Source organism: Salvelinus fontinalis, chromosome 31, assembly GCF_029448725.1.
Source record: "Salvelinus fontinalis isolate EN_2023a chromosome 31, ASM2944872v1, whole genome shotgun sequence".
Lineage (NCBI taxonomy): Eukaryota > Metazoa > Chordata > Actinopteri > Salmoniformes > Salmonidae > Salvelinus > Salvelinus fontinalis.
Window position 1 is genome coordinate 17,107,532 of NC_074695.1, and position 9,542 is coordinate 17,117,073.

Here is a 9,542-nt window from a genome sequence, read left to right on the forward strand (position 1 = left end):
GCACAATGTTTTGCAACATTGTACACAATAAACATGTCTCAACATTCACTCCTGAGTCCTGACTTTGTCACATCCAGGACCAAAACATGTACGTGTCTCACAACCGCTCACGATACTGAATTTGACCCCAATTTTTAATTGATGAAAACATGTCTGTCTATCTGTCTGTCCACATTGAATCAAGATTTATGAGGCCTACACCGGTACAGACTGTTCAACTTTCTATTCAAAGATCTGCTCTCAGAGATCTCTCCCAGATCAGAAGAAGAGTTTTTCTGGCTATGAACTAACTAACCATAAATGGTTGGTTGTGCTGGTTTGGTTTTCATAACGAAATAGGCGATTAAGATACTGGTTGCCCTGACAGGATTACCCAACTCCCACTCAATTTTAGCAGGATTGAATTGGATTTTTGAGGGCAGGGAATGGTCGGGATTCTCTGACAATCTGACACTGCTGTGATTGGTCAAAGATGGTAAAAGGTGGGTGGTATTATGTTGTTGGGCTTCTCCCATTGGTCTGGTTTGATGAGTGTGTGCATTCCAATCTGCCCCTTCTAACTCAAGGATAATCTCCTGGATGGAATACCTCCACAGCTGTGAGCTGTCTACTACACAATGCTAACTGGAACAATGACATTCAGTTTGTTTCCTTTTTATTTTAATGTTTTACGTATTTGATTTTGTACTCATTTCAAGTCCCCCACCCACTGCTACTATTCTGCTCTTCTCCAATGTGCCTGATGATCCTATTCTGCACACAACACTGGTCAGGTTCAATGTAATCTTTGAATGATTTCAAAAAAATGGAGCTGATAGAATATAGTATCGTCTCCCTCTCGCAACAATCAGGCTATTCCTTCTTCTACGACTCATTGAGTACCCAGAATGAAGGTACTATGGGAAGATGGAACACTTACCTGGACTGGATAACTCATTACTATGCATTCAATTACTACATTTGTATATACATTTCTATGTTAATAATAGCATCAATAAAGTGTTGTTAGTTACTATTGTTTACTGCAATAATTACTGCATTATTACACAGGAGAAATAGCTGCAAAGACCCAAAATGTAGATATAATCCACAAGTATGATGTCAGGTACTCCACAAGGGGGTGTATAACCTTGTATTACACGTCACAGGATGTACACACTGGGTAAATCTGAGGATAAAGGAGCTGAGAGGAGAACGTTTCAAGATAAATAAATGTGACAAAACAGAGACAACAAGGCATTGTTTGTTTAGGTAAATAACAGAAAGGAAGTGTCAATGACAGTACAGGTCACCATTAACAAGCTATGTTGCAAATACACCTGTGAAATACTTGGAGAATCAGAGCATAGAGATTCCATTACTCAGGAGCCGGGATGGAGAACATGATTAAGATAAACACAGAGAGATAGGGCAGCAAGGGAGAATATTAAGTCTGGGTATCTTATTAACTACTGTAGACTGGGCCACCAGTTCTGCTGGATGTCTGAGTTTTAACCTTTTCTGCTACAGTACACATGCACCAAGAAGACAGCTCCCACTGTAATTCGGAGGCTCCAGATATGACTATAGGCCGTGGTCAGATTTCTCAAGTTTTTCATGTAGTCTTTTTGGTATTTTATTAGGATCCCCATTAGCTGTTGTGAAAGCAGCTGCTACTCTTCTTGGGGTCCACATGAAACATGACATAATACAGGACATTAATAGACAAGAACAGTTCAAGGACAGAACTACATCCATTAAACATCTTCTGTTCTGTAAATGTCATTTGCAAACCCAAACCCTAGGAGAGACAGAACGATTTAACAGCGAGACTCTACATGTAAAACAGGAACACAAGCAGGGTTTACCTTACACAATAATGCATTATTATTTGTTTAATTACACTTTTAAAAGACAACATAACAAATGAGGCCATAGTTATAATAATTACAATAAATTGCTACATTTATATATTATGATTCAGAAGGTACAAAAATAAAGCTTTTATTTGTTCTGGCACATACTCATATTTCCTCATTGTTTTAGAATAATAAAGCATATAGGAAACCCACATTTTATGTTGGCTTATACTGTAGATGTTATCTAAATAAGATACATATACAATGGATTCTTGACAATACACATGTACAATGGATTCTTGACAATACACATGTACAATGGATTCTTGACAATACACATGATGATTCCGTTATTATGGCATCCATTTCTCTGAGGAATGAACTTGTATAAAAGCCTTCTAGAACGCATTATCTTTGAAGACATAGTCCGATTCTACATGCACCCAAACGAACCATCAACACATTTACTGAAAGTAAAAGAGGAAATACAATATTAATACATAAATACATTACAATGCAATTACCGGTGAGTAAAATGCAAATATACTCTTTCGGGGTACATAAGGTTGAACATTTTAGTAAAAGACAGGGCAGTAGAAAAAATAGGAGCATAAGTGGAAATGTAACTGTACAATAGCAATTATCTGTAGGACACTGTGGAAATGTAACAGTACAATAGCAATTATCTGTAGGACACTGTGGAAATGTAACAGTACAATAGCAATTATCTGTAGGACACTGTGGAAATGTAACAGTACAATAGCAATTATCTATAGGACACTGGAAATGTAACAGTACAATAGCAATTATCTGTTGGACACTGTGGAAATGTAACAGTACAATAGAAATTATCTATAGGACACTGTGGAAATGTAACAGTACAATAGCAATTATCTATAGGACACTGTGGAAATGTAACAGTACAATAGCAATTATCTGTAGGACACTGTGGAATTGGTACAGTACAATAGCAATTATCTATAGAACACTTTGGAAATGTAACAGTACAATAGCAATTATCTGTAGGACACTGTGGAATTGGTACAGTACAATAGCAATTATCTATAGGACACTGTGGAATTGGTACAGTACAATAGCAATTATCTATAGAACACTTTGGAAATGTTACAGTACAGTAGCAATTCTCTGTAGGACACCGTGGAAGTGTAACAGAAGCAATTTTTTTTATTTAAACTTAATTTATCTAGGCAAGTCAGTAAAGAACAAATTCTTATTTACAATTACGGCCTAGAAACAGTGGGTTAACTGCCTTGTTCAGTGGCAGAACGGCAGATTCTTGTCAGCTCGGGGATACAATCTAGCAACTTTTCGGTTACTGGCCCAACTCCCTAACCACTAGGCTACCTGCCACCCCCTATCTATAGGACACTGTGGAAATGTAACAGTACAGTAGCAATTATCTGTAGGACACTGTGGAAATGTAACAGTAGCAATTATCTGTAGGACACTGTGGAAATGTTACAGTAGCAATTATCTGTAGGACACTGTGGAAATGTAACAGTACAGTAGCAATTATCTATAGGACACTGTGGAAATGTAACAGTACAGTAGCAATTATCAGTAGGACACTGTGGAAATGTAACAGTACAGTAGCAATTATCAGTAGTATACAGGCACCAGAGTTGAACCTATAGTGCCTTTAACCTAATGATGAAATGTCTTTGGATCTAGAAAGAACTGTCCAAGCCTGTGTAGCAGCCTAGCATACCAGTGCACACTCAAAACCTTTTTTCGCACAGAGTCACAGTGTCCCCCCTCAATGTCTCTGTTTATGGGTACAGCAGCCCAACTGCTTTGTCTGTCTGAAGTGTTTGTATTCACATACACGCCTGGGCTGCTGAGTGTCTGATTCACACAAATGTGTTGAGTGTTGCAGTGAGTGGGCTTCTTCATGTGCTCTCTCTCTGCCTCTGTGACCTGCGCTCCCAGTGTGCCCCCCCCCCTAACCAGCTGCGTGAATGACAGCAGCAGTCTCAGAGGCCCAAACGCCCAGTGTGCCAGTCTATGGTCCTCTATAAGTGCATAGCTGGATGCCAGCACCCCATCCACAAACAGAGTGCCGTGTTCTGTCAAGGGTGCGTATACACCCATCCCTTCCTCCTGCGATACAGATGCGATCCTGGATGGTTGTACTCGGCCGTCCGCTCCATGGACGAGTACATAGTCCCCCGGTTTGGCTCTACTGGCAAACTGAGCCTTGTACTCACTGTAGTGGAGTTTGTGATGGGGTGCGAGGAAGACCAGGTGGTGGGGAGTGAGGGCTAGGCGACGGCCATCTTTTGTGGCCAGGACCAGGAAAGTGGACTTGCTCTCATGGTCTTGGTGTAGGAATAGAAGGACGCGGCTGAGGACGATGTGTCCTGATCCAGACAGGGCCAACACTCTGTCTCCAGGCCCCAGGGAGGCCAGGGTCTTCTGTCCCCCTCCGGCCAAGGTCACCCGGGCCCAGCCTGGGAAACAGCCCCCCTTCTCCACCGCCACAGAGTGATCTGAGGGGGGAATAAATAGAGAAGGACCTACTGTAAGATGACTAAAACACTATATTTTGTTAATAACATTGATATGGTATAATATGACATAAGATATGCATGAATGTATGAAAATAATGACAGGAATAAATGTAAAATACATCCAAAGGCAAATCACTGGAAATAATGTATTTGTCATGTATTAAATATACCAGTTAAGATCCACTTGACTTACCAGCTTTGACAGAGCAGTGCACATGGTACTTGGACTCATAGTACACAAAGTCGAAGCCAGCTTCCACAGCCAGCTGGGCTAGCATGCCGTACTTGTCTGGGATGCGGTCTGACGTGGTGATGTCCACAGCCCGTCCCTCATAATGAAGAGAGTCAGGGGGGTGATGGCCGTCCTCATCCCAGGCCTCTGTCACCCTCAGCTTCGTCCCAGGCCAGTGGTTCATCACCGCTATGGCTAGTTTGTTGAGGCAGTCTTTACATCGCTGAGGGACATGGAGAGGGGTGGAGAGATTTCATTCATACAATATGATATGATACCATTCAATTGAACTATGCTGTCATAATGTATCTACTATGCCAATAGAGTCATTCATTTGCTCTCAATTAAATTAGCCCTCATATTCTCGTGAGAATTATTAGGCAATTGGCAAGTATTGTCAGCATTATAGGCGGGTCTGTCGATAGCAACTCCAGGACTATTGACGTGTATGAACCCCCTTAGAGAGAGGGGAGGTACCAGAGACTGTTTTAATCATTCATTAACGAGGGAAAAGGAACCGCTTGAGACAGAGAGTATATATGAGCCTGTTGTCTACCTCACCCACAATGACCATATATTCATTCACTCACAGTCTCATTCAACCCCTTGTAACTCAATACCTAAAACCACAACACTACTGCAACTAACTGTATTCCTCCTATTATCCTCGCTAGGTTATTTGTCTCTAGCCTGGTCCCCCAACATTTATTGCTATCTTGCCACCTTGCAACAAAAACTGATCTGGAACCAGGCTAATTTGTCTCTCCATTGACATCATCAGATTTAAATTGTCTGTATTCAGAGCTACTAAAGGCCATTGCCACCCTCTCCAACCTTTCTCAAACAATCAGAACATAAGAACACAAAGCTACTGTAGCCATTCTAGAACATTCCTTGGACTTTTCTGCTGGGTGAGGGAATAATTAAGGCCATTCAGTGAGTCAGTGGCACCTCTCAGACATTTGATCAGAAATGTGAACACCAGATATACACCCACTACTGGGCTGCAATGATACATACTGTATTATGTTTGAATGTCACAGGTAGGTAGGTAGGTAGCGGCAGGTAGCCTAGCAGATAAGAGCGTTGGGCCAGTAACTGAAAGGTCGCTGAAAGGTCACTGTGCCGACTAGGTGAAAAATCTGTCTGAGCAAGGCACTTAACCATAATTTTTCCTGTAAGTCGCCATGGATAAGAGTGTCTGCTAAATGACTAAAATGTAAATGTAAAATGTAATATCACACAATAGCAGTTTACAATATGTCGTGTCAGAGCCTAAATCTCTGTACTCTGGTTAATACAACATAACACTCTTACAGGTAATAGGTTAACTGTACAGACCATCAAACTGAGGCAAACTTTTAAGAGGCTCTTAAGCATTGCCTCCTGAAAGTCCCAATTCCCAAGGAATTGGAACCATAGAGATGTATAGAGATCATTGAAAGACTCCAGCACTGCACGGGGCGGTAAGTCACCAATATTAGCTTGACACTTTTTTTAAACATCAAAAGAAGAAGAAAATTGTACTACGTTAAAATGGATGATGTCACAGATGCCACAATGGCACAGATACAACGTTGCAATCTCTATACATCTCTGTGGTTGGAACAGAGTTTGTTAACCATATTTCAGAGAGAGAGAGACTTGGCAAGAGAGACGCAGAGCAGCTAAGAGGCCAGGTCCAGGCTAAGTGAGAGGGCAGAGATACAGATGGGAGGAATGCATGGGCATGCACTCAGCCAGAGTGAGAAAAGAACTAGGGATACAAAACAAACTGCCTACATTTTTCTCGCCATGCCATTGAAGAGAGGCGTTTCATTGTCATTGAACTACAATAGTCGATTTTTCCGACGGTGCCATTACTTCAGCAGGCGAGAATTTTGTATAGGCGACCCCTTGGAGTGTCCAAACCCTACACAAAGAACGTCTTTCACATCTGGCCAGAGAGAGGGGCACATGCACACATACTGTACACACACACACACACACTGGTACATGCACGCATATACACACTGGTCCTCAGACTGGGAATCAAAAGGGCATACACACACTCAACCACAGATTTCCATCACATACTGTACACTCCTTCAAAAAAAAGAAAGAACACAGACTGAACTCCAAGCATCACCACATGAGTAGCCTGCATTTACAGAAGAAATGTTGTTATGCTCAATTGTGAAGGATAGTCTTGATGTTACTAATGATGGTGAATTTTAATAATCTGACAATTAGTTTGAAGATTACAGTAGGCCTACTGTATGTCTTAAATATCCCATGTCCAAGATTCCATGCCTCTTGTATATGGATCGATTCTCCCTTGACATCAGAAGTTGAGAATACCAGCCATTTGAGAGAAATAACAATACGTTTATTGTTCCACAGCCTCAACTCAAAATGCTAACATCACACTGTGGCTTCCTTGGTATTCTAAAGAGGTCAGATGTGACATATGAGAGAGGTCTGTGTTCCTGTGCTGCTGGGCCTGTGTCGTAACTCCTCAATTCCTGATCATATTTGAATGGTCATATGTAGGGTTTAAAAATCCTGGGAACTTTCAATCAATTCCCTGATTTTCCCTAAATCCGTTTGGAGGATTCCCGGAATCAGGAGGGAATAAGCAGGAAATCTGGAATCCTCCAACCAGGATTCCTGAATGACCAGGGAATTTATTGAAAGTTCCTGGAACTTTGCAATCCTAGTCATGTGGCAAACCTGACTCTAATGCAAGTTTACCTGCCTGGCCTCACCTACGAATCCCTCCTAGTATGCACACACAGAGCAGTAGAACCAGAGGAATCGTTTTATTACCAAGCAACAAAGACTTTGGTTAAAGATTGAGAGGACATGATCCCCACAAGTTGGAACACATTCTCCCAGAGTCATATTAAATTACATCCTGAATTACATCCGGAAAATTAGACACCTGGGACAGAATTATTTGATTTTAAACAAGAAGTTCACACCAAAATAGTTCAACCAGAGACTGTAAACTGTCCATTACTGAAGTCTCTATGGTTTAGCACCTTGTGAGTAACTATCCAGCCCACTATTTATTTGATTGCCTTTTATCAAGTAACAAAATAGGAAATGCAGGGAAAGTGATTAATGAATTAACATCAGTTTATCAAGTTGAAGTTTTGGATTGGAGAAAATGAATCCTGAAAATGTCACAATAGTAATTTAAAAAATCTATGTATACCACTACCTGCTGCAGTTCATCAATCATCCAGCAGAGCGATTCCCCTTATGAGCTAGCACAGAGAACCCGTTTCCCTGCACTGAAAGAGTATCCTCCTATGGTATTATACTAGGGACCTACTGGCCTGTCTAATAGTAACTATATTACTGTCATGAGTGACCAGTGACTTAAACAGGTCAATGGAAAGGGCACCAAGTGGGTCGATGGGATCTTGACGTTGTCACACAGTAAATGTCCTACAAAATCAAACTGAAACCTGGAGATAATTGTACTTGATTAGCCATTACAAACACTGTCTGACCCAGTCTGTCAACAAGTCTTACCTTGGTCATGAAGCGGTCAGCAAGGGTTTTCTCCTCATCTTTGAAGATAATATCGGTGTTGTAGTTACACACCAGCTCATTAAAGCGTTCTGAGTTACGTGTGATCTTGCCCTCTGACCTCCCACTGGCACCTAGGTTGTTCTCTGAAAGTTTGGGGAAGGAGGTCTTGTAAGGCATGGGGATGAGTTTCCTGGGCCTAGGGCGGTTGCCGTACCCAGGGCCTGGCCCGCACCCCTGGACCAGGGAGCTCCACGTGAAGATAGCGAGCAGGCCAAGCCGTGCCAGGCTTTCCCACCAGGAGGACACCTTCATTGGGGACACCTTCAATGATCCACTGTGCCCACTAAGCAAGCCCTGTCTCGGGCACTTAAATGCATTTGAATGATGGGGGTCAAATCTTGGTGGTGGTCCATTCCAGATCATGAGTTGTAAAGGAGTTATAATGTTTCTATAGAGCAAGGTTGGCCATTATGGATCAAAATCCACACTGGAAGTACAGGGACGGCGTTCTTCTGTAAAAATCCATGTTGACCCTTTAAAATGAACTTTAATCTCTACTGTATTGTTAAATCCTCTTGCTTATGTATTTTAATGTTTTGATTACTCCCTTAATAATTTATGACACTTGAAAACTATTTTCCTTTCCAGAATGTTTAAGATTTATCATCCTTTATGCTGTTCACAATAAATGAAAAATAAATAGTTCTCATCCTTATCAGTCTTTGCAGGTGTTTCTCGAGCTTCCAGTCGCCTACCTACCTACCGCCTCTCTCTCCAGTCACCGGGCAGTTCAGCAAACCTGACGCGCACCTACCTCACTGTTGCGTCTCTGTGAAATATCTCCTCTACGAATTCTCCTGATCGCATTCTCAGAATCTCATCCCATTCCTGCCTCCAGCAATGCGCCTCGAGATGTTTTATCCGTCCACTTGTGCCTCGTGTCGTGTTGACGCGCTCCTGCCCGCCGTGCGCGAGCCATTGGGTTCTTATTAGAGTCTGGACAAGATTGCCCTCCTTCCTATACACGCTCCCACCGCGACAGCGCACGCCTCCACTTACGTTATTGCCGGACTTTATGTTGTTATACAGTAGGATGTGACCGGTCTTTTTCCCTCCCAAGAGGCAGAGGTGAAGATAACCGGATTACGCATTAAGTCTTATTACACACACACACATTTGGAGAGGTCGACCAGGGGAACTATTAACCTACTTGACAACTCATTTAACACAGAATCATGGGATACGAACGATTTACAGCGGCAATAAAAATTATGTGAACCTTTTGTAATTACCTGGATTTCTGCATAAATTGGTCATAAAATGCGATCTGATCTTCATCTAAGTCACAACAATAGACAAACATATTGTGCTTAAACTAATAACACACAAGCTATTGTATTTTTCTTGTCTATATTGAGT

The 9,542-nt window shown here is 41.8% G+C and overlaps 1 pseudogene; it reads right to left on the reverse strand.

The window, feature by feature from the left end:
• Window positions 1-1,854: 1,854 nt before the first annotated feature.
• On the reverse strand, window positions 1,855-9,118 carry LOC129829674 (indian hedgehog protein-like; annotated as a pseudogene).
• Window positions 9,119-9,542: the final 424 nt, after the last annotated feature.